This window comes from Amborella trichopoda, chromosome 6 (genome assembly GCF_054954075.1).
Source record: "Amborella trichopoda isolate Santa Cruz 75 chromosome 6, AtrichopodaSantaCruz75HAP2 v2.0, whole genome shotgun sequence".
Taxonomy (NCBI): domain Eukaryota; kingdom Viridiplantae; phylum Streptophyta; class Magnoliopsida; order Amborellales; family Amborellaceae; genus Amborella; species Amborella trichopoda.
In genome coordinates, this window is record NC_142341.1 from 43,666,028 (window position 1) to 43,688,335 (window position 22,308).

Sequence of the window (22,308 nt, forward strand, 5' to 3'; positions counted from 1 at the left end):
CTTTCAAATTTTCATAGATTTGTCGATCCACCGTGCTTTTTAAGCTTTAAACTTTATAAAAAAGCTATTACAAATATTTTCAATATTGAAACACCATTTCTCTAACACTATTAGAAGGTAGGCTGATTGTTTAGAGCCTAGTGCACCCCCCAAAAAAAAAAAAAAAAACAAGAACGTAAACTTTATAAAACTGTAAGCCATGTAACGATTCCGCATATGAAAACCTTCCACCTGGGAACGATATTAGCGGCACTTCGTAATCGTCCTTATCCTTACGCTTATTATGTATTAAAGAGCGCCTCTAAAGTCTTGAAGTGATAATCCGAAAGCGACACTCTGTTGATTTGGGTTAGAGAGAGAGAAAATCTTACAAACTAATATTAAACGGTGAATAAACCACGGATCGTAAAGACACCTCAAAAATCTTCTGTATAGTTTATTGTATGCATCAAAAAAGACCTTTAAATTTCTTTTAGGAAAATTATATATATATATATATATATATATTTTATTGTTACAGCTCTACTGAATAATTTCCATTATTGCCTCTGTATCTATGTTGTAAGTTCAAAAGAAAATTTAAACAAAGGACGACTTCACTCGAATTCGCAGAGTTACAAAAAAACAAAACAATTTTTATCCATATAATGTAGAGAAAGAGGTGGAGAGAGGATACTCAGACTCACAACAAGGAAAAAAAATTATGTTCTTAAAGAATAAAAAATTTAAAATTTTTGGTTCTTGAATAACGAAAAATTTGAAATTTTCGGTTCTTCAACAACAGAAATTAATGTATTTTCAGTTGTTGAATAATTGAAAATACTTTGAATTCGATTGCTCAACAACCAAAAAAGGATAAAGGCGTTTTTTTTTTTAATTTCCGTTTTGACATGAAAAAAACAGACACAACGGTGATAACGGAAACTACTCAATAGAACCGTAATAACGAAAACTATTATAGATATATATGTAGTTTTCTCAAAATCTTTTGTATAAGTTTATCGTATGCCATAGAGCATCTAATGGTTTCCACTAATATTTAGGAAATATCAATGGTTTCCACCAATATTTAGGAAATGTCAATTTAGATCAGAAAAGTTCCTTTAATATACAGATGACACAGCGATTTCCGCTAGGAACGGGTTACTGTTATAATAGAACTTGCTAATCTAGCCCTGTTTTTTATTATTATTATTATTATTATTATTATTATTATTATTATTATTATTATTATTATTATTATTATTATTATTATTATTATTATTATTATTATTATTATTTTTATTTTTATTTTTATTTTTATTTTTTCTCAAATTTATTTAGTTTTTATTAGTAGATAATTTAGGCCGGATTCTCAATCTAAATCGGTAATTTTTGATCTAGACAGGTTTTAAAATGTGCTCGATTCACTTTGTCGATCCGGGGTTTTAAACATTGGTGTCCATAGTTGGTATCGCACAATGTTGTTGAGTAATTACCTTGTGGGGTCCAGCCCCATAAGAAGTGAAAAAAAAAAAAAAAAAAAACCCAATAAATATAAGAAAGGGTTAGAGAGAGAGAGCGAGAGGTTTTTAGCGAGAGAATATAGATGGTGTTTTAAAAGACAAAATAAAATAGTTTTTTCAAAGACTTCATTTACAAGCAAAGATACAGTTTTTTGAAAGCTCTTGGAGAGAATAAACTGTAGGTTTGTAGCAAGATTTCTATCACCATTCTCAGACCATCCAGATGTCATTTTTCCTATCTCTTACACTCAACACTCAGTTGGAAAACCAGAATAGTTGGTGTGCTATCCGGTTGTTTCTCCAAGTCATTGAAAGAACATTTTTTTTTGGGCTTTTTTAGAGTTGATATTCTTGGTGCTTGTGAGGTAACTTTGTATTTTGTCAAAGTTATTGTGTTCTCTCATGTGATTATAAGCCTCAAGTTTTGGGTAAAAACTTGAGAACAAACTCATAATGTAACCCTCATTAGATTTTAGTGGATTCTTCTCGGATTTAACTTGTAGTTTTTTTCTTTATATTGAAGGATGTTCCATATTAAATCTTGTGTTGTGATTGTGTTTGGTAGAATTTTTTTTTTTATTTTGTGCTTTCTATTGTTATTGAAACTAAGCAAATTGCCATTTTTAGTATTTGCTCGATCGTTACCTTTGATTCACGTATAGAAAGGAATGGCATTGCTTCTCAACAAAAGTAAAGTGATTAGCCATGTCCACAGTTGGTATTCCATAATGTAAGGTGATTAGACACTCAACAAATACATAGAAACCAATTTCTACGGTTGTCCTAATCCAAATCCCATGCTCTGATTCTTTTTTTTTTTGTTTGACAATAAATTGTTTCATTACTTGAAACAAAGTATTTCACCCATGCTCTGATTCTCTATGCAAAAGAGAACACTGGAAGTAAAGTGGTACCTCAAGATCCTCAACTTTGAAAGTCCTACTCTTTTTGGACATTTCCCATTATTTCAGGGCATAGTATAAAATTCCCATTGCTACACTAATCAGAGAGACTGAGAAAAAATCAGATGGCTGTGCTCTCTTGCTCACTGTATGTTAGCAAATGCCATAGAAGGCTAAATATCCCAGAAACACACTAAGCTCCAGCTCCTATCGCTTCTACCGATCATCCCAAAAACCAGGCTTCCATGAACCTTGCAGGGAACTCACAATCAGCTATGGAAACTCTCTCTTATTTCCTTCTCACTCATGGCCAGCAACCTATGTTAACCACTTTGATTATCCCTGTCCTCTCCACTCGGCTCCTCATACTCCTCTATCTCCACCGCAACGAACAGTCAGGCAGCGAAAAGAAGCGACCACCTTACATGAAGACTTATGGCCATGCGTTTTGTAGCAGGCCCATCCTTGTGGCCACCAACTACCTCACCTACAACGGCACATATGTGGCCTTTGCACCGTATGGATCATATCGGCGCCATGTTAGGAAGATTTGCATCCTGGAGCTTCTCAGCTCGAAGAGAGTCCAGTCGTTCGGGATTGTGCGAAAAGAGGAGGTGCGGCGACTCGTGGACTCTATCTTCTTATCCTCCAAAGCTAAAGCTCTTGTGAATTTGAGAGATGTGTTTCTTTCTCTCACGAACAACGTGCTCTGCAGAGTGGGATTTGGGAAGAGTTACTGGGAGGAGGAGCCAGAGTTGAGGGAGATAATGAAGACTTCGCAGAAATTGACTGGTGGCTTCTTTGTGGGGGACTTCATTCCATCACTGGAGTAGGTGAAATATGTGACAGGATTGCAAAGGACGTTGGAGAAACACTCTAGCCAAAGGGATTCATTCCTTGAGAAAGTATTCGCTGAGCACCTTCTTGCTACTCATGGGAAGGAGGAGGAGGAGAAGGACTTGGTGGATGTACTGCTGCAGCTCCTGAGAGAGGGCACCCCTGATTTCACCCTCTCTACAGATAACATCAAATCTGTTGTTATGGTAGGTAACAAATTGAACATAAAATCTGTTGTTATGGTAGGTAACAAATTGAACATATTTCACTGTTTTCTGCAATTCTCTAACTCCTCCTCCGGGAATGAGCGCATTTCACAACTCATCTCTCTGTCTCTGTAATTTGAATTTGTTCTGTATTCTATGTATGTTTTACTTATCAACCAGTCAAAATTTCAATTATATATAAATGTATTTGGTATTTTTGCTGCATGTTTGAAATCCTACAGCTCAACTAACAAGAATGAACAATATATTTACCAAATTATGATTGACTAGCGTGGGTAATGGGCTTTGGGTGTCGGTGGTTCAGGGGGCTGATGCCTCATCATAAGGTCCACCCCTTCTCGCCATTAACATATAAAAAAAGAAAAAGAAAAAGGAAAGAGGTATTGATTTCAGCCAATGTTAGGTTTTAAACTTCCCCTTCTATGCATCTGGCAAACGTCATGGAACTTTAAAATTTAGTAATAACCAGAAAAGTATGATATGTCACCACATATTCTTTGTTTTGAGTCATCAAGTATGATATAACCAGAAACGTATGATCTATATATACATATACCGCAAGCACCTTTAATGGCGCTGTTGTTAGTTAGGCGCTATAAGCTGCACACTGAACTGTAAATGTTTGCAGGATATGTTTGTAGCTGGGACAGCTACCACTGCAACAACACTAGTAGGGGAATGTCTGAGCTAATGAAGAACCAATTGGCAATGACAAAAGCCCAAGACGAAGTATGCGGCATAGCTAAAAGCAATAACACAAACATGATAGAAGAGAGAGACTTACACCAGCTCCATTACCTAAAAGCAGTGGTGAAAGAGATCTTGCGGTTACACCCTTCAAGTCCATTGTTGGTTCCTCGTGAATTGATAGAGGACTGCAACATAGAAGGCTACCATATCCCTGCAAAGGCTAGAGTTTTTGTGAATGCTTGGGCCATTGGGAGGCACCCATACTCTTGGATAGACCCTGAAGACTTTAGACCCGAAAGGTTTGTAGGTAGTAATATTGATTACAGGGGCCAAGATTTTGCACTGATACCATTTGAGGCAGGGCGAAGGGGATGCCCTGGGATTTTCTTTGCAATGGCTATCGTGGAGCTTGCATTGGCACATGTCTTGCTTTGTTTCAATTGGGCAATGCCTGATGGAAAGTATCCTGAGGATCTGGACACGAATGAAACTTCTGGACTAGCTGTGCACAAGGAAACCTCTGTGCCCCCAGTGGCAACTCCTCAAACTACTTCACAATAGCATTACTGGTGATTAGTAACATTTTTTAATTTCGTTTTGAGTTCTGTAATGCTACCTGTTCCTTAGGTTTTTGCTTCGGTCAACATATCAGTTTGGGTGAGGCAGGTCAAGGGTTCAAAACCTTAAATTTGTCCCATATGACCCAATCAAGCTATCTTCTGTATTTTTTTTTAAGTTGGGTACGCTGCAAGTTAGCTCTCATGCCCTACACACTAAGAAGAGAGTGATTGCATTCGAAGGAAAGTATCCAAACGGAAGGCAGCATTTGTCCTACATGCAAGAACTTTGTAGAAAATGTAAAGAAATGTGTAATTATCTATCCTATAATCACCTTGAAAGAAGGTTAATGTATCCTGAATAAACAGAAGCTGGAGGGTGATGACCGAAGTTCGAGGGCTAACTGCAGCAACAATACATGATTAGAAAATATATGTATAACATGAAGATAATTAGTTTGGCCAATGTTCACAGAATTGGGAGCCAGTGGTGAGGTGACCAAGCTGGTTCTGAGTCAAAGCCGGGAATCAGTCTTGTGCCCATGGAATCTGTCAATTCTGTCAGAGAACTGGCTTGTGAAAGAACTGGGCAACCTGGACTGGCGAGATGGCCTAGTTCCCACATTTTCATTTTTTTGTAATTTTATTTTTAAAATTTTTAATTTGAATTTTAGCTTTCTATTAACATAATCTTCTTGAGAGAGAGGTTCCCACCCCCACTATGTGCAATGGGGGAACCCGAAGGCCTTGGCAAGGCACAAAAAGCGGTGGAGTGAACTAGTTTTATATTTGCTTCTCAGTAATCTCTCTTACCTCCCCGGACTGGGACTAAAACTGATAAACAAGGCACATAAAGCTTTAACATTCATTTATAAGCAAATCTACTAGCTTTTATATAAGCTAGTAACATTCAAATTATAAGGCTTTCAAATTCTTAGATAAAGCTACTTAGTATAAGTGTTTGTATATAGCTTATACTATTGGCCGAAAGCTTTCCTATCTCTTTCTCACACAAAACAATGAAATGTAGGAGCTCTACTCATTTGACAACCATAATTTACACAACATTGATATGTGTATAACCTATGAAATTGGTGCGTCGATAAATGACTTCCATTATATAAAGCTCTATCTTATATAAGCTTTTGTGTAAAGCTCAATCTTATATAAGCTTTTGTATATAGCTCATACAAGTATTGACCAAAATTTTATACAAAGATTTGACATAAGCTAGTTGCATTTATTCAAAAGCTTATATAAAACTTCTACACAAAATCTTTTATATAATATATAAAATAAAAGCTTATAAGCTAACATTTACAGAAAATCTTATGTAAAAAGTTCATCTTTGTCTATAAAATAGTATTTGTTACTAACAAAAAAAATTTAACATTTTTCTGTACTGATGTGCATTAGCAGTGCCCAAATCAATCACAGTCGCTCATTCCCCCTCAGACAGAGAGGAATATCTTGTTATTCCATTGCTCACAAGCAAGTACTTGTAACTTGTGACTATTTCTGTATTTATGAAATGATTGTTGTAGTCAGTGAGCTTAATGCATATTATTGTCATTCTGTGATGTAACTTGAATATTTTGAATTCACTATATTGATATGTGATAACAATATAATATCTTAATAATTGTATCCTCTTATAGATCAATTGTGTTGCAATGAATTCCATTTGAAACTTCATTTTGACTGTGAAATGGATGTAATAGTCAACAAATACTCAAACATGAAATAAGTTCTCAGTATTTACTTGTTTTCGGTAAAACCATGAAAACCATAATGCAATACCTTCATTTCTTTTTGGAAACTTAAAAACTAGAGTTTCGAGAAATTTTAGCAATTTTTTGAAATTGTTTAAAGTCTGGGTGAGCTCAAGAAAACCAATCTACTAATCCAGATTGCTAAATCGCTGATTCGGATTGGTTTCCTGGATGACCCATTAGCCTGGCTAATCCAGGGTTTTAACTACTGGTTTGGATATTTTTTAGACTGGTATTTTGAAAAATTTTGAAGGCTCATCCATGTGGTTTTGAGGCTGTATTTAAGTGCTTTTGCTGCGTTGGGATTCCCATGTAGAATCTAAGTTTGGTAACAGAGCCTTAGAGGTTGGTCTTTTAAATTTGACAGCTCATGTGGTTGGCTCACAACAATAGAAAATGGTTATTAATTAATAAGCACCATTACTGGAGAAAGGGCTACTAGTTAGGAACTATATTCTGTAGACTGAATTGCATAAGTTTGCAGGATGTGTTTGTAGCTAGGACAGGTTCCACTGTGACAGCACTAGAGTGGGGAATGCATGCGCTGATGAAGAACCGATTAGTCATGTAAAACGCCCAAGATGAAGTATGAGGCTTACTAAAGCAGTCGCAAAACCTTGATAGATGAGAAAGAATAGCACCCGTTCCATTACCTAAAAGCAGTGGTGAAGGAGGTCTTGTAATTGCACTCTCCAGCTCCCTTGTAAAAGGCTAGCATATTCCTGCAAAGACCAGAGTTTTGGTGAATGCTTGGGCAACTGGGAGGCACCCTGACTCTTGGGTAGATGAGTTTAGACCTAAAAGATTTATAGATAGCAATATTAATTACATGGGCCAAGATTTTGCATTGATACTATTAGGGGCAAGGCGAAGGGGTTGCCCTGAAATTTCCTTTGGAGTGAATATCATGAAGCTTGCATTGGCCAATCTACTGCTTTTTTTTTATTTTTTATTTTTTTATTTTTATTTGGGCATTTCCTGATGCAATGAATCCTAAGGACCTGTTCATGACTGAAGCCTCAGGGACCAATGTGCACAAGAAAATCCCTTTGCTCCTAGTAGGCCACTGCATCATGCACTTCGTAGTAACTCTGCTGGTGATTGGTAAGATTTTTTTCTTCTTTACTTGTTGATTGGTGACACCAGTTATCCATTAGGTTCCTCCTTAGTGGTGGACATTGGTTTGGGTGAAGAAGGTCGAGGATTTGAACTTTTGAAAAATTTGTGCTAAAAAACACAAACAATCTAGACGTCTATTTTATATGTGATTTCTGGTTGGTTAAACTGCAAGTTACCTCTTATGCCGTGCACATTGAGGAAGGAGAGTGTTCTTGCATTTCGACGACAGTATGCAGTTGGATGGCAACATTTCTCCCACCTGGAAACCAAAGTTCATGGACCATGGTAAGAAATGGGTGATTATCTATCCATCCTATGTTAGCATTGCAAGAAGTTTAATGTGTGCTGAATAAACAAAAGTTGGAGGGTGAAAATTGCAGGAATAGTATAGAAATGGGTATGCTGACCTCCAAATTTCTTGCCAATAAAGATTAAAGAATATATGTATAACAAGGAGATATATAGGTCTGAATCAGGGTTTATAAAATCGACTCGGCCAAGGTACTCGGGCCTTGGCCGAGGCAGGTTACTCGGGTGAATCCGAGTAACTCGCCCTAGTCCTGTTCACCTTTTTTTTTTTTTCTTTTTTTTTAAGAAAATGAATATAAAAACATGCTATATATAATTAGTAGGCAACTTTTTCAATCAGACAGCTAACTTCAAGTGGATTACACCGCTTGACATAAATTTACCTTTTGTAGGAGGCGTGGGGTTCGATTTCTCAAGGGCTATCTGCAGAGCCATTCAGATTTTGATGACTAAAATTAGCTGCATTAATATAGATAAACTTTGTAAATATTTTATACAATCTACTCGCCCAAGACTCGCCTCGCCCATAAGGCAAAGCCGAGTATCAAAACGCTGGTTTGAGTATTTTGTGGACAGTGGTATTTGAAAAATTTTATACTGTGGCTTTTGTTCTGTTGGATCCTTTCTTAGGGTCTTGAGGTCTAGAGAGAAAAAAAGTCAAATTAATGTGCTTCGCTCTCTGAGAATCAAATATAGCACATGATTTTAATTTAGAAACATCTAAGCATTTGAAAGGAGCATTATGGATGAGTTGCCGAACCAAGTTAAGGCATCTTAGTTTGGAATCGTTCGTCACCATGCAAGAATTCTATCACTCACATGGCCTTTAATAAAGTTTATCACTTTAAAAATACCTTTTATAATGCGCAACACAATTTTTTTTTGTCATTAGAGGGTTGGGTGTGCTTTTGATTCATCATGCAAGGATACATACATTTCAAAGAACCACAGATGAACCCAATGGATTATCTCGGAAGAGTTTGGATATAGTACGTCTTTAAAACTATCATCCATTAAAGAGCGGTTTGACGTCTGGACCTTATAAAATCTCATCATATCATGTCAAAATGAGGTGGAACCTCAAATGTATGCTTAATAAGGCCTCAAACACCTATGATCCAAGAATCATAAGAATTGGATATGGTTTGGTTCATCATCGTTTAAACCAAGAAACCCAATATGATATTTGGAGAATCGATTTGAAACTATTGGAAAATCGTATATGAGGCATGACATACCTCATCCCAAAATTTTAGGCTATTTTGAGACAACTTGACCCCTCATCTACAACGATCAGAAGTCAAACCTAACCTATCTGTCTTCTACTAGTCGCATGTTATGCCAGGATGACCTCCTGTCACTAAAATTGGGATTTCTCCGAATCTACAATGCGTATTCTAATGGGACTTCGACCATTAGATTCTTTACTCAAAGCCCTATAAATCATATGAGGGACGCTTTCTTTGAGACTCGTATGTGAGAGCGGCTATCTTCGTAATAGTGGTCATAAAATTGTGTAAAAGTTTGACCATCTGACCTTGATACCTCTCGATGTATGGAGGCTTTTAAGTCCAAATATTGTGGATATGTGCGTCATGAGCCTCTCTACAAGTTTATCAATGTTTTAGGGTCTATAATCCTATATAGTGGAAGTGGTTTGTGTTACACATGTAAAAACAAATCACACATATGGGTGTTTTATTTGATTTTTCTCTCTTTTATTTTTGGCCATTGGATTGCATTTAATCCAATGGTTGTGATGGTTTAGGAACTTTAGAAAGCCAAGGGATTAAAATCGCTTTTGTTTAGGGAGAGAAAGAGTGAGAATAAGATAGAGAGATTGGGCTACAATTGAGGTTTCTCTTGAGGGCTGATGTATGCTCTGTTTTAGAGAGAGAAAGTGAGCAAAAGCTTGAGCCCATTATGGGTTTGTTGTGTGCACTCTTTTAGTAAGAGAAAGTGTCAAAGAGCACCCATTTTTTGGTATTCTTGATGCCTTGGTTTTGGGCTCTGTTTAGAGTTTGAAAGGGCTGTTGGAAATTAATGTTTTGAGCTCGATTCACCTTGTAATCTTCTCAAATCAGTAAGTAAAGTCCCGCACCATTCTCCCGTAGATGTAGGTCACGATTTGTAACCGAACCACATTAAATTGTTATGCTTTTTTAATGCATATTGTTGGATTTTTCATTCCATGGTCTTGCTTTGATATTGTGTAGTTTCTATTACTTGTTTATATTGATATGAATGCACAATAGCTGTGAATGTTATAAATCCTTGCCGATGTTTCACCAATCGATCCCCACAATTGGTATCAGAGCCTAGGGTTTGTTCTTCATTGTGTTTGTAAAGAAAATGTTTTTGCTATTGAGGTTATTTGCTATATTTTTCTTTAAAATGGAAAGGGTAATGGAATTTGAAAAATTAAATCAAGGCAATGATGGAAGATTATCTTGTTGGAAAAGAATTGAATAGGCCTGGAAAATGATGATGGAATATTATCTTGTTGGAAAAGAATTGGATAAGCCAATTCGAGGAAAAGTGGCCATGCCAGAAGGAATGGAAGATTGAGAGTGATATATTTTTGATCGAAAATGTTTGGCTGCTATTAGACCATGTATTTCACCATTGATTTTTTTTTATCTTTGTTAATGTAAAACATCTACATCGCTTTGACAATCTTTTTAGCAACCTTCTAGTGCAAATAAAATGCATGCGATGAAAAAAAATGAAAGAAAGTGTTACAATTATATCGCATGTGAGTGAATTTAATTAAATTTATGCAAAATTGAGGCGTTTGAAAGTGAATTTGGATGAAGAAGGCTAATATTTGCTTTTGCTGAGTTTTTTGCCTGCTAGTTGGGATAACTTGGTTACCACTGTGACTAATACAATGGGTAACAAATTTAATTTGAAAGATGTTTGTAGATTCATTGTTAAATGAAAAGACTAGAAAGACATCCACATAAATGCTTGTTGAGTCAAATCAAGCATTGACAGTAGGAGATAGATGAAGAACACAACATAGAGACCAACCGTATAGATTTAATTAGGAGTAAATCTCATAGCAGGGGCTGGTCCAGGTCACAAGGAAAGAAGGTTACTTGCTGGTATTGCTAGAAACCTGATCATACAAGAAAAGATTGTTATGCTCTGAAGCAATGTTTAAAAAGTCGTCGAGTCGAACCGAACTCGCCCAGTTCGACACGAGAATAGGCACCCTCGTGCCGCTTCCAGCAAAACATGAAAAATCGCCCGTGTCTAGAGAGAATCGGGTGAGTCCAATGATTAGGTTACTTGTTGGTATTGCTAGAAACCTGGTCATGCAAGAAAAGATTGTTATGCTCTGAAGCAATGTTTGAAAAATCGTCGAGTCGAACCGAACTCGCCTAGTTCGACACCAGAATCGGCACCCTCGTGCCGCTTCCAGCAAAACATGAAAAATTGCCCGTGTCTAGAGAGAATCGGGCGAGTTCGACGATTTTGATGTCAAAAACCGGTTTCTGATGTCACAAACATAGCGGAGTCGGGCGAGTTGGACATACGCATATGTGTGTGCTGTGCACACACGTGCATGAGCGCGCATAAGCTTGAAGCACCAACTTTTCACTGTCACGATGTTTGTAATTTTTTGTAACTAATTTGTAGTTGCTAATCTTTCTCAAAATGTTTGATGTGGGATATTGAGCTAGTAGTCTTGAGAACGTAAAGTAATATATATATATATATATATATATATATATATATATATATATATATATATGTATATATATATATATATATATATGTATATATATGTATATATATATGTATATATATGTATATATATATGTATATATATGTATATATATATATATATATATATATGTATATATATATATATATATGTATATATATATATATATATATATATATATATATATATATATATATATATGTATATATATATATATATATATATGTATATATATATATATATATATATATGTATATATATGTATATATATATGTATATATATGTATATATATATGTATATATATGTATATATATATATATATATATACATATATATATATATATATATATGTATATATATATATATATATATATATATATATATATATATATATATATATATATATATATATATATATATATGTATATATATATGAAAATGTTATACAAAACAACAAGTAGTGTAACGTGGTTAAGTCGGTCTGACTTTTGTTGCACTTGTTAAAGGTTATGAGTTCAAATCCTCCAGGCGACATTCCATTTTCTGTCTAAAAAAAAAAAACGTTTTAAAAATAAAAAAAGTTTCTTAAAAAAGAGAAGAAGTTATCAAAATATATACAAAGTTATCTTGACAAAAAAAAAAATTATGATAAAAAAAATTCATATTGAAAAAAAAAAAAGTTATGAAATAAAAATAAAAATTACTTTAACAAAAAAAATAATTTTTGTTAAAAAAATAAAAGTTATCTTGACAAAAACTAAAAGTTATTTTGATAAAAAAAGTTACATTGACAAAAAAATAAAAGTTATGACAAAAAATAAAAATTGTTTTGACAAAAAAATAAAAGTTTTAACAAAAAAGTAAAAGTTATCTTGACAAAAAAATAATTTTTTGTCAAAAAAGTAAAAGTTACCTGGACAAAAGATTTTGGTTGCCATTTTTGGTGGTCATTTTTGACAAAAGTTACCTTGACAAAAATAAAAGATTTTGGTGGTCATTTTTTTTATCGGTTTAATCCATTATTTATTATAGTTTATGATTATATATTTCATCCATGATAATTCTATGATTTTTCTTTTATGTGATATAAATTTAATTGTTAACATAAGTTCACACAGGGACATAACATCTCAATATTCGCATATTGATGAGAAAAATAAAAATTAATAGTGTGGTCCCCCAATTTCTTATTAGATTCCTGAAAAGAGAACATTTGTAATGAATTTTAATAATTTTTTTGGATTTTTTTTTAAAGTTTAATTCGACCGATTCGGTCGAATCCCGATCCGGATTGCCGATTCACCGATCTGGATGAGTTTTTGGGGTGCCCGATCGGGTTAAGGATTCGTTTTTTATACCATTGCTCTTAAGGATAAACAAAAGGCCAAGGGCAAGGATGGCCATGCCGAAACAAGTTTAATTTCAGATGGTGAAGATGGGGTCACTTTTAGTATTGTATGCATGATATTGTCTATTGCAGATACTTAGTTTTTAGACTTTGGTGCTTCATTTCATGTTTATCCAGAAAGGTCATATTTTTCATCTACACAAATGTGGATGGTGGCTAGGTTTATTTTGTTGATGATCGAACTTGCAAAAGTTTGGTTATTGGAAATGTTATTATCAAGCAATCAGATGGAAAGAAGCACACATTGAGAAATGTGAGGCATGTTCCTAACTTGAAGAAAAATATGACTTATGCTGGGCAATTAGATGATTTTGGCTTTATAGTGACTTTTGGAAATGAGTCATGGAAGATTTTAAGAGGTTGTATGACAATGTTGAAAGGGCAAAATGATGGAAATATCTACACTCTTCATGGCACGGCTCAAAGGAATGATGCTACAGAGAAGATCGTTGCTACACCTAATAAGCAAGATGAAATGAAGATTTGGCATAATCGATTGGGTTATCTTAATGAGCATGATCTTGTTCTTGTTTCTAAGCATTCATTTCTTGATTTTTGTGAACATTGTGCCATGGGTAAGCAACATAGAGTTAGTTTTAGAAGACATAAATCTCATAGAAAAAGTAAAGCATTATAATTGATTTATTCTGATATTTGTGGCCCTGTTAATATTAAATCTCTTGATGAAACTTCTTATTTTGTCATCTTCTTAGATGATTATTCTAGAAAGTGTCGGTTGTACCATTTGGCATCCGAGGATCAAATTTTTGAAGTTTTCAAGGCTTTCAAAGCCAAAGTTGAAAAAGAAACAGATAGATTTATAAAATGCATGCAAACTGATAATGATGGTGAATGTTGCTCAAATTTCTTTGATACTTTATGTAGAGAAAATGATATTCGTAGGATAAGGACTATTCCTGGGACACCATAATAAAATGATGTCATTAAAAGAATGAATAAGACTATCATTGAAAGAGTAAGGTGCATGCCTTCATAATCTGGTATTGGAAAGCAATTTTTAGCTAAAGCTGCTAGTACAACTGTATATTTATTCAATAGATCTCCCATTGCACCCTTGAATATTAAAATACTTGAAATTTTATGGAGAAGTAAAAGTGTGTCATATGAATAGAGCCAGTGAGAATAGAGCCAAGCTGAATGCCAAGTCAAGAAGATGCATTTTCTTGGGTATGATAATAATGATAGAGGTTTTACGATTTGGGATCCTATTGGAAAGAAGAATCTTAGAAGTTGAGATGTTCTCTTTAATGAGAATGTAATGTTTGTTGAAAAGAAGCAGGAAGAGCCAAAACAAGAAAGGCTTATTGCAGATATACAAGAATTGTTCCACCTCAACAACTGCAAGAGAGTCAAGCTCAAACTTAAGATAGATTGATGTAGGTAATGCTAGTTATAAGAATGACACTAAATTAATTCAAGATAAAGAAGGCCTACCAGTTACACCTGAGTCAGAATTAAGAAAATGTATATAACCTCACAAATCCATACAAATATATTCTCCCCCTTTATATTATGCTTTGTATACTGATAATTGTGAACTTGAGTACTTTCATGTGGCTATTTATTGCCTTAATGCTGAAAGATGGCATAAGGCAATGGTGAAGGAGATTGATGCTTTGCATAAAAATGATACGTGAGAGTTGGTGGAACTTCTACATGGGAAGAAAGCATTGAAGAATAGGTGGGTATATGCTATTAAATCGGAGGCACATAGTCTTATGCGATATAAGGTTAGACTTGTGGTGAAAGCTTATGGGTAAAAATCAGGTGTTGAATAAAAGTTTTGCTTATGTTGTTAAACATAACTCTATTAGAGTTGTTTTATCATTGATTGCTAACTTGAATTTAGAGTTAGAACAACTTGATATTAAAACTGCCTTCTTGCATGATGATCTTGATGAAGAAATTTATCTGTGTACTTAAAGGTTTTGAGAACAAAACCAATCCTAACTTGGTTTGTAAGTTGAGAAAGAGATTGGTATAATTTAGAACAAGCATCGAGGCAATAATATAAAAAATTTGATAGTTTTATACTGGGTGAAAGTTATTCTAGATGCGAATTTGATCATTGTGTGTACTTCAAGAGTTTAACATATGATTCTTTTACTGTTTCGTTGCTTTATGTTGATGATATGCTTGTTGCTAGCAACGATCTGAATGAAATCAAACCTATGAAGCTTGATATGTCCAAACATTTTTCCACCAAAGATCTTGGACAAGCCAAGAAGGTATTAGGCATGCACATCCATAGAGATAGAAAGCAAGTTAAGCTTTGGTTAAGTCAATCTGAGTATATTTCTAAGTTCTTAAGCACTTTAATATGATTGATTGTAAGCATGTTTCTACGCCATTAATTGCACATCTTAAGCCCTCTAAAAAGGACAATTCAATGAACAAAGTAGATAAAAGTAACATGAAGAATGTTCCATATATTTCTGCAGTAGGTAGTTTGATGTATGCAATGGTTTGTACTAGACCTGATATTGCTCATGCAGTGGACACAAAATGTATGGTTGTGTTTTGGAAACTCATCATTTGAAGTTGTTGGTTATGTAGATGCAAATTTTGCAGGATGTCGTACTACTAGAAGGTCTATCATTATATACATTTTCAATGTTGGTGGTGTGTAGTCAGCTGGATGTTAAGGCTGCAAGATATTGTTGCCTTGTCATCAACTGAAGCTGAGTATGTGGCATTAACTGAGGCAGCGACGGAAATGATTTGGTTGAGGATGTTTCTTGACAAGTTTGGGGTGAAACAAGATAAGCATGTTGTGCATTGTGATAACCAGAGTATTATTCATCTAGCTAAGAATGCAGCTTATCACTCCAAGACAAAGCATATACAGGAAGATACCATTTTATTCGAATCGCCCTCGAGCGTAGAGATTTGTAGGTGGACAAGATTTACACTGAGGATAACCTTGCTGATATGTTGACAAACATTGTCTCAATTGAAAAAAAATACGATATATATAAGGCCTTCATGGTTGAAGGAGACAAAGCCTCGAAATGATGGAGAATGATCCATTGGTGGTTGGTTTAGAGGCTTAGTGATTTGTCTTCAAGTGAGAGATTGTCACATATAAGAAACAAATCACACATGTGGGTGTTTTATTTGATTTTTCTCTTTTTATTTGGAGCCATTGGATTGCTTTTAATCCAATGGTTGTGATGTTGTAGGAACTTTAAAAAGTAAAAAGATTAAAAACCCTTTTGTTTAGAGAAAGAAAAAGTGAGAACAATATAAAGATATTGGGCTGCAATTGAGATTTCTCTTGAGGGCTGATGTATGCTCTGTTTTAGAGGGAGAAAGTGCGCAAAAGAATTAGCCCATTGTGGATTTGTTGTGTGCTTTTTTTTAGTTTGAGAAAGTTTCAAAGAGAAGTCATTTTTTGGTGTTCTTGATGCTCTAGTTTTGGGCTCTATTTAGATTGAGAAGTGGCTATTGAAAATTGATGTTTTGAGCTCGATTTCACCTTCTTGTAATCTTCCCAATTTAGTAAGTAAAGTCTCACACCATTCTCATGTAGATGTAGGTCAAGATTTGTGACTGAACTACGTTAAATTGTTGTGCTTTGTGAATGTATGTTGCTGGATTTTTTATTCTATGTTCTTGCTTTGATATTATGTAGTTTTTATTGATTGTTGATATTGATATGATTATACAATAGTTGTGAATGTTATAAACCCTTGTTAATTTTTCACCAATCGATCCAAACAGTTTGGCCCTCAATGCTCGGATGTATTGTCGGAATTCGCAACATATATGGGTCCAGTTCAACGAATCGTATCTCCCTGATCATTAATCCATTTGAAATGAAGTTTGGCCTATTGTTTTTGTCTTTGGGTCCTCTTTCTCAAAAATTTCAAATTGGAAGGATTTTTCATCATGGAATGAATTGATTACACTCATACATGTTGGAACAGTCTGTTGGTTTGATCTGTGAGACGGACCTTAATAACTGCAATCCCGTGATTCTGTCATGCAATATCACACCAAATCTTGGTAGTTTTAAATAAGTTTAAATTCATATAAAAGGATAGGATATATTGAACTCAAAACATCATAAAACCCTCTTGAGGATATTTTTGAATTCAAATAAATTATAAAACCACCTCCCGAGAGAGAGGTGGTTTCCGGTCAACAATATGGAAAGACTTCGTAGTTCTTCATCCTTATTATCTTAGAGACATTTATTTAAGGGAAAATTACAAAAAACCCCCAAAACTACATTTTCTATTGAACTTACCCCCAACCTAACTTTTTCTCACTTTTTTCCTCAAAATATACTTTCTATGCAAATACCCCCAACTAAAAATAAAATAAAAAAGGGCTAAACTATCATTCCTTACTTTTACCTTACCCATGCCTTTCTCTCCTCTATCCCACCAAAATAAGGGCTTCGGCACCGTGTAAGTGCAGTCTGGTAGTATGGCTCCAGTACTGTGTAAAGTGTGGTCCGACAGTCGGGGTGCGACACTGTGTAAAGTGTGGTCCGGCAGTAGGGCTCTGACACTGTGTAAAGTATGGTCAAGTAGTTGCAAAAGGTGGTTTGGCAGTTGCAAAGGGTAGCCTGACAGTTGCAAAGGCGGTTCAACAATATTCAGTTTCTGTCCGGTAGTTGTCTTAGGACGGTCCGGCATTTGGGCGCTCCAGCAATGTGATGGTGCGCTCTGACAATGTACTACCGGGGTTCAAAAGTTAACGTCAAATTTGGCCAAAGTAATTTTTGTATACGGGAAGGGCATTTTCGTTAATAATAATAATATTTTTCCCTTGGGGGTATTTACATAGAAAGTTTCTTTTGGGGAAAAAAGTGAGAAAACGTTAGGTTGGGGGTAAGTTGCATAGAAAGTGTGGTCTTGGGTTTTTTTTTTTTTTTTGTAATTTTCCATTTATTTAAACCTCACTTATGTAGAGAGAGGGTTGGGGGGACAATTAGACCTATTTTTCTGTTTTAAACAGTGTTCAAAACAATGGATCTGATCAACTAGTCGGTCTTGACTTGATCCGATTGGTTCGACCGATTCTGACTTGATCGACAGATTAGTGTCTCGATGTTTTTTAAAAAAATGGAATTTTGATAAAAAAATCTCAAAAAACTTACAAAATCCCAAAAAATTTGTAAAAAAGGTTTAAAATTTACATGTATTATATTTTATATTGTCACATTAGAAAAGAAAAAAAAAAGGTATAATTGGGTTTCGGAGAAAATGATTAGTCACTTGAAACAATACTTTTTCAGTGATCTATATATCATAAATATGTATTATAATATATAATATAAATTACATGAATAAAATATGTATATATAATATAATATAATTATATAAAATTGTTCGTCTCTTTGTTGATAAATTTCCATCTCTCTCTTTCATATTTGTGGGTATGTGTATGTCTATGTGCCCCTCGGGGATTGTTGGTGTAGGTATTGGATTGAAGATCAAATAACATGAACAACGAATAAATCTTATATCCCCCAAGTTGAGGGACAACTCTGGTGCGTGTGTGTCTACTGGCCAAACCCGACAAACCCTACAGTTAGCAAATAAAATTTGTAATAATGTATAGAGTTTTAAATTGAGAAATAGAAGAAGTAAAATTGTTTCATGCAGGTAAACCATAGTCTACAATATGTGGTCCAGAGGTAAAGATAGTTACAAATAGGTAGTCCATCTAAAAACAAGTGTAACTAATGCTTCAAATGTTTTTTTAATATAATTATTATTTCTAGCTTCCAAATTGTTATTTTTTTAAATTCATCATCTCCATAAAAAATATGATCAAATTATATTTTTAAAAATATATTTATGGCCAAGCCCACATTTCTACAATATGCGGGCTGGCAGTATCCATAGAAGAATAGGAAAAAAAAAAACAAAAGAAAGAGAAATATATAAAAAAATTTGTAACAACAACTTTGCAAACTATACATTGTGACAATGCACTTCTCGGCATATTTTTAGAACAAATCGCTGATTAGTGCACTAATCGACCGATTAGTGCATTGAAAAATTCCTATATGACCGTTAGAATCGGGCCAAATCGGGAACGGCCAGTGATCAATCCCGAATTAGTTAACCAATTTTTTAAAAATCGGCCGACCTTTTAAACATTGGTTATGAATGCCCTATACTTATGACGTGTTAGTGAGAAAGTGGAGAGAGAGGGAGAAATCTGTAAATCAATTTCTTACGCGCTCAATGAAGAAGATAAGCCTCCATTAGTGCGCTACCCTTATGTTGTGTGCGCTAGTATTTTTAAGAAGAGAAGAAGTAGCTACTAATTCCTACTGTCACTTGAAGCCCGAGGAGCAGAACGTGGACAACCCCCCCGTCACAGTCAGATTTACGGGCCCCGAAAGTGTTGATATTTTCGATTTTATATATGTTTTCTTATTAGAATATTTTATGTATACTTGAAGGCCCGAATCAAGAGCTTTCGATCCCTTATAGAGGATTGAGGTAAATTGTAATGGGGATTGAAAGTTCCTAAAACTCCTCACGAACTCGAGTCTACGTAAAAGCCCTTTTGGTTCAATATATAAAATTTGAAGGCAAATTTGGCAGTAGGGACAATGATATAGGGCCCAAAATGGGGCCTATAAATCTAGTACAGACCATAGTTACCGGGAGCGGGAGCGTCGGAACGATGTCTGGCCAAAGCTTCGGAGCTCGGGTAGCGAGTTTTGGTGAGGGTAAAAGTAGAAGATCGAGATCCTGTATGAAGAGGGAGCGCGTTCCCAATACATCGAGATTGAGATCCCTATTTAACAAGAACACTTTCCATGTCAAATGGGATCGTGTTCCCATATTCATTAGGATCGTGCTCCCATAAACAACATGATCACACCCCCATCTAAGAATGGCCATGCTCCTATTTGGAGAGGATCGAACTCCATTCAAGGAAGGATTGTGTTCTGTGCATATTAGTCCACGCTCCCATTACAGAACTCCACTTTATGAAAATTTGACTTAAACTATAATTATTTTATTTTAAAAATTAATTTTATTTAAGAAGTTTGTTTTAGAATATTTTGGAAAAATAGAGATGGAGTTTCGAAAATGTAGGGATCGCTCTTAAAACTTTGGGAGCGGGGATCTAATTTATTCAAGAACGAGATCCTAAAATTTAAAGAACGTGTTCCGTGCAATATCGAGAGCGAGTTTCGTTCTGAACGGGATCGAGAATCATAAAAATTGGAACGAGCTCCCAAAAAGTAGAGAACGAGTTTCGATTGAGATCCCTGCTACAGAGCGCCGGAGCGGGAGCGCCACCCTAGTTGGGCGCTCCCAATAACTATGGTGCAGACAACTCATTTTCATAAACCTAGAATGGTGCAATAGTAGGTTTTTAAAGTCTTGAAAGGGGTAAAGAAAGAGTCAATGTGAGGAGTTTCCAAGATTTGAGAATTAAAATATGCATAGGAACTTAGTGGATTGTATGATGGGAATGGGTTAGCTTTTAATATATGTTGGAAAGTTGAAAGACAAGTAGCATAGAAGGCGTTGGTCATTCCAATAGGGAGCTAATGTTTTATGTAATTTCACTTTTGCATTTTGCTGTAATGTTTTATCTAATTTCACTTTTGCATTTGCTGTAATATTAGGGTGAGCTTTGATTTTCTCTCTTTACATTCTCTCTTTGTGTGTTTCTATCATTAAGTTGCAATCTCTATCATGATGTAACTTTTAGACCAAATCTAACATATTCTAGTGAGTTTCATGTCCTTAAACTTTAAAATATTGTGACAAATTTATTAGAATACTCGCACTACTTTGCATACATAATTAGCAATTCACAACATCATACTTAAATTACTCTCACATATTTATACATACTCCAAAACTACTCAGAAAATCTCTGTAGTAGTAATATTACAAAACTCACTCAAACAAACACTAATGTTTAGCATTATCCGTACATAAAATCCCTTAAAAAAACAAAATAAAACTAGTTAAATGTTTGCAATGGAAACTGGAGTAAAAAATTGAAATAAAAAGACTGGGAAGAAAGGAGATGAGCCTAAAATCAGGAAAGTTGTAAAACGATGGGATAATGCCACATTTTTTTCATGGCCCGTATGTTTATTTGCCTTGATTGAGTCGCCCATGTGGAAACGAGTTTTAGAGATGTTTATTTTCCTTGATTGAGCCGCCCATGTTGAAACTAGTCAACTTTGTAATCGTCCTTATCCTCATGGCTTTATTCTGGTTTCCAGAATGGGACAAGAGTTGGTAGCCGCACACTTCGAATTATTTCGGCATATAGGGTTTATGTGGCTCCCTCATCTTCAATGGCTGGGATCGAATCCCTTCCTCTCACAATAAGCAACCAAGAAACCAGCACATTCTAGAAGTGAGATTTGGAAAGCAACATTTTGGAAAAGTCGATTTTAGGCTAGGGATAGAGAAGCCATTCCAATAATGTGTAGGAATATGACTGGGGATGTAGCACTACATGAAAGGTATGAAGAGCGTGAATCTTTTTAGAATGGGAATGTTATTGAATAAACCTAAAGTTCAAAAAAAATTCTTGGTTTTTGTGACTCAATCTAAATCATTCAATTTAACATCCAATAAGTAGGAATAATTGTGATCTTGTTGCATAAAAAGTAAATGGTTACTGTATATATAATCCCTACTAATAAATGAAAAACACCTTAAAGTCTTTTGTACGGTTTATAGTACGGTTTATAGCTATTTTGACCCAAACAAGTTTCAAAAAGACATTGCTTTTTAATCCTCTACCTCTTGACATGATTCCCTTTCTCTCTCACCCAATCAACCTCCCAAACCCCACTCTCTCTATCTACCACCACAAGCACCTCCTCCAACTCCATTGCCAATCCCTTCGCCACGACCAGCACGCCCACCAAAACCTCCTCCTAGTCCTCCACCATGATGCTTAAATCATGGGCCAAATGGACCATGCTTGTGGGCCAGCAAAAAGTGCTTATCATCGATAAAGCCATTGCTGACTTCAACAGCAAACACATTACTCACCACCACCAAAGCCACCACAAAAACCCCAGTTGAAACGACAACGCCACCCCTCATCTCTATATGAGAATTCAAACTACACCCAAGGTTTCAAGTGATGAGAGAAAAAGAAAGTATTGCAGTATTTATAGAGAGAGAAAGCAGGGACTCTGTGTGTTCATAAAACCAGTGGGTGTTCAAAGTGTAATTGCTTGTACTAGCGGTGGCATGTTCATGGACTTT

General features: G+C 35.1%; 1 long non-coding RNA gene across 2 annotated transcripts; it reads left to right on the plus strand.

The window, feature by feature from the left end:
- The first annotated feature begins 2,108 nt into the window (after positions 1 to 2,108).
- LOC18431178 (uncharacterized) lies at positions 2,109 to 9,357 on the plus strand. 2 transcript variants are annotated; one of them, XR_016058637.1, is made up of 3 exons: positions 2,129 to 3,450; positions 4,100 to 7,894; positions 8,311 to 9,357. It is a non-coding gene; the product is annotated as an uncharacterized LOC18431178 (long non-coding RNA). The 2 variants fall into 2 exon arrangements; XR_016058638.1 differs by lacking the exon at positions 8,311 to 9,357 and having other exon boundaries at positions 2,109 to 3,450; positions 4,100 to 5,403.
- Positions 9,358 to 22,308: the final 12,951 nt, after the last annotated feature.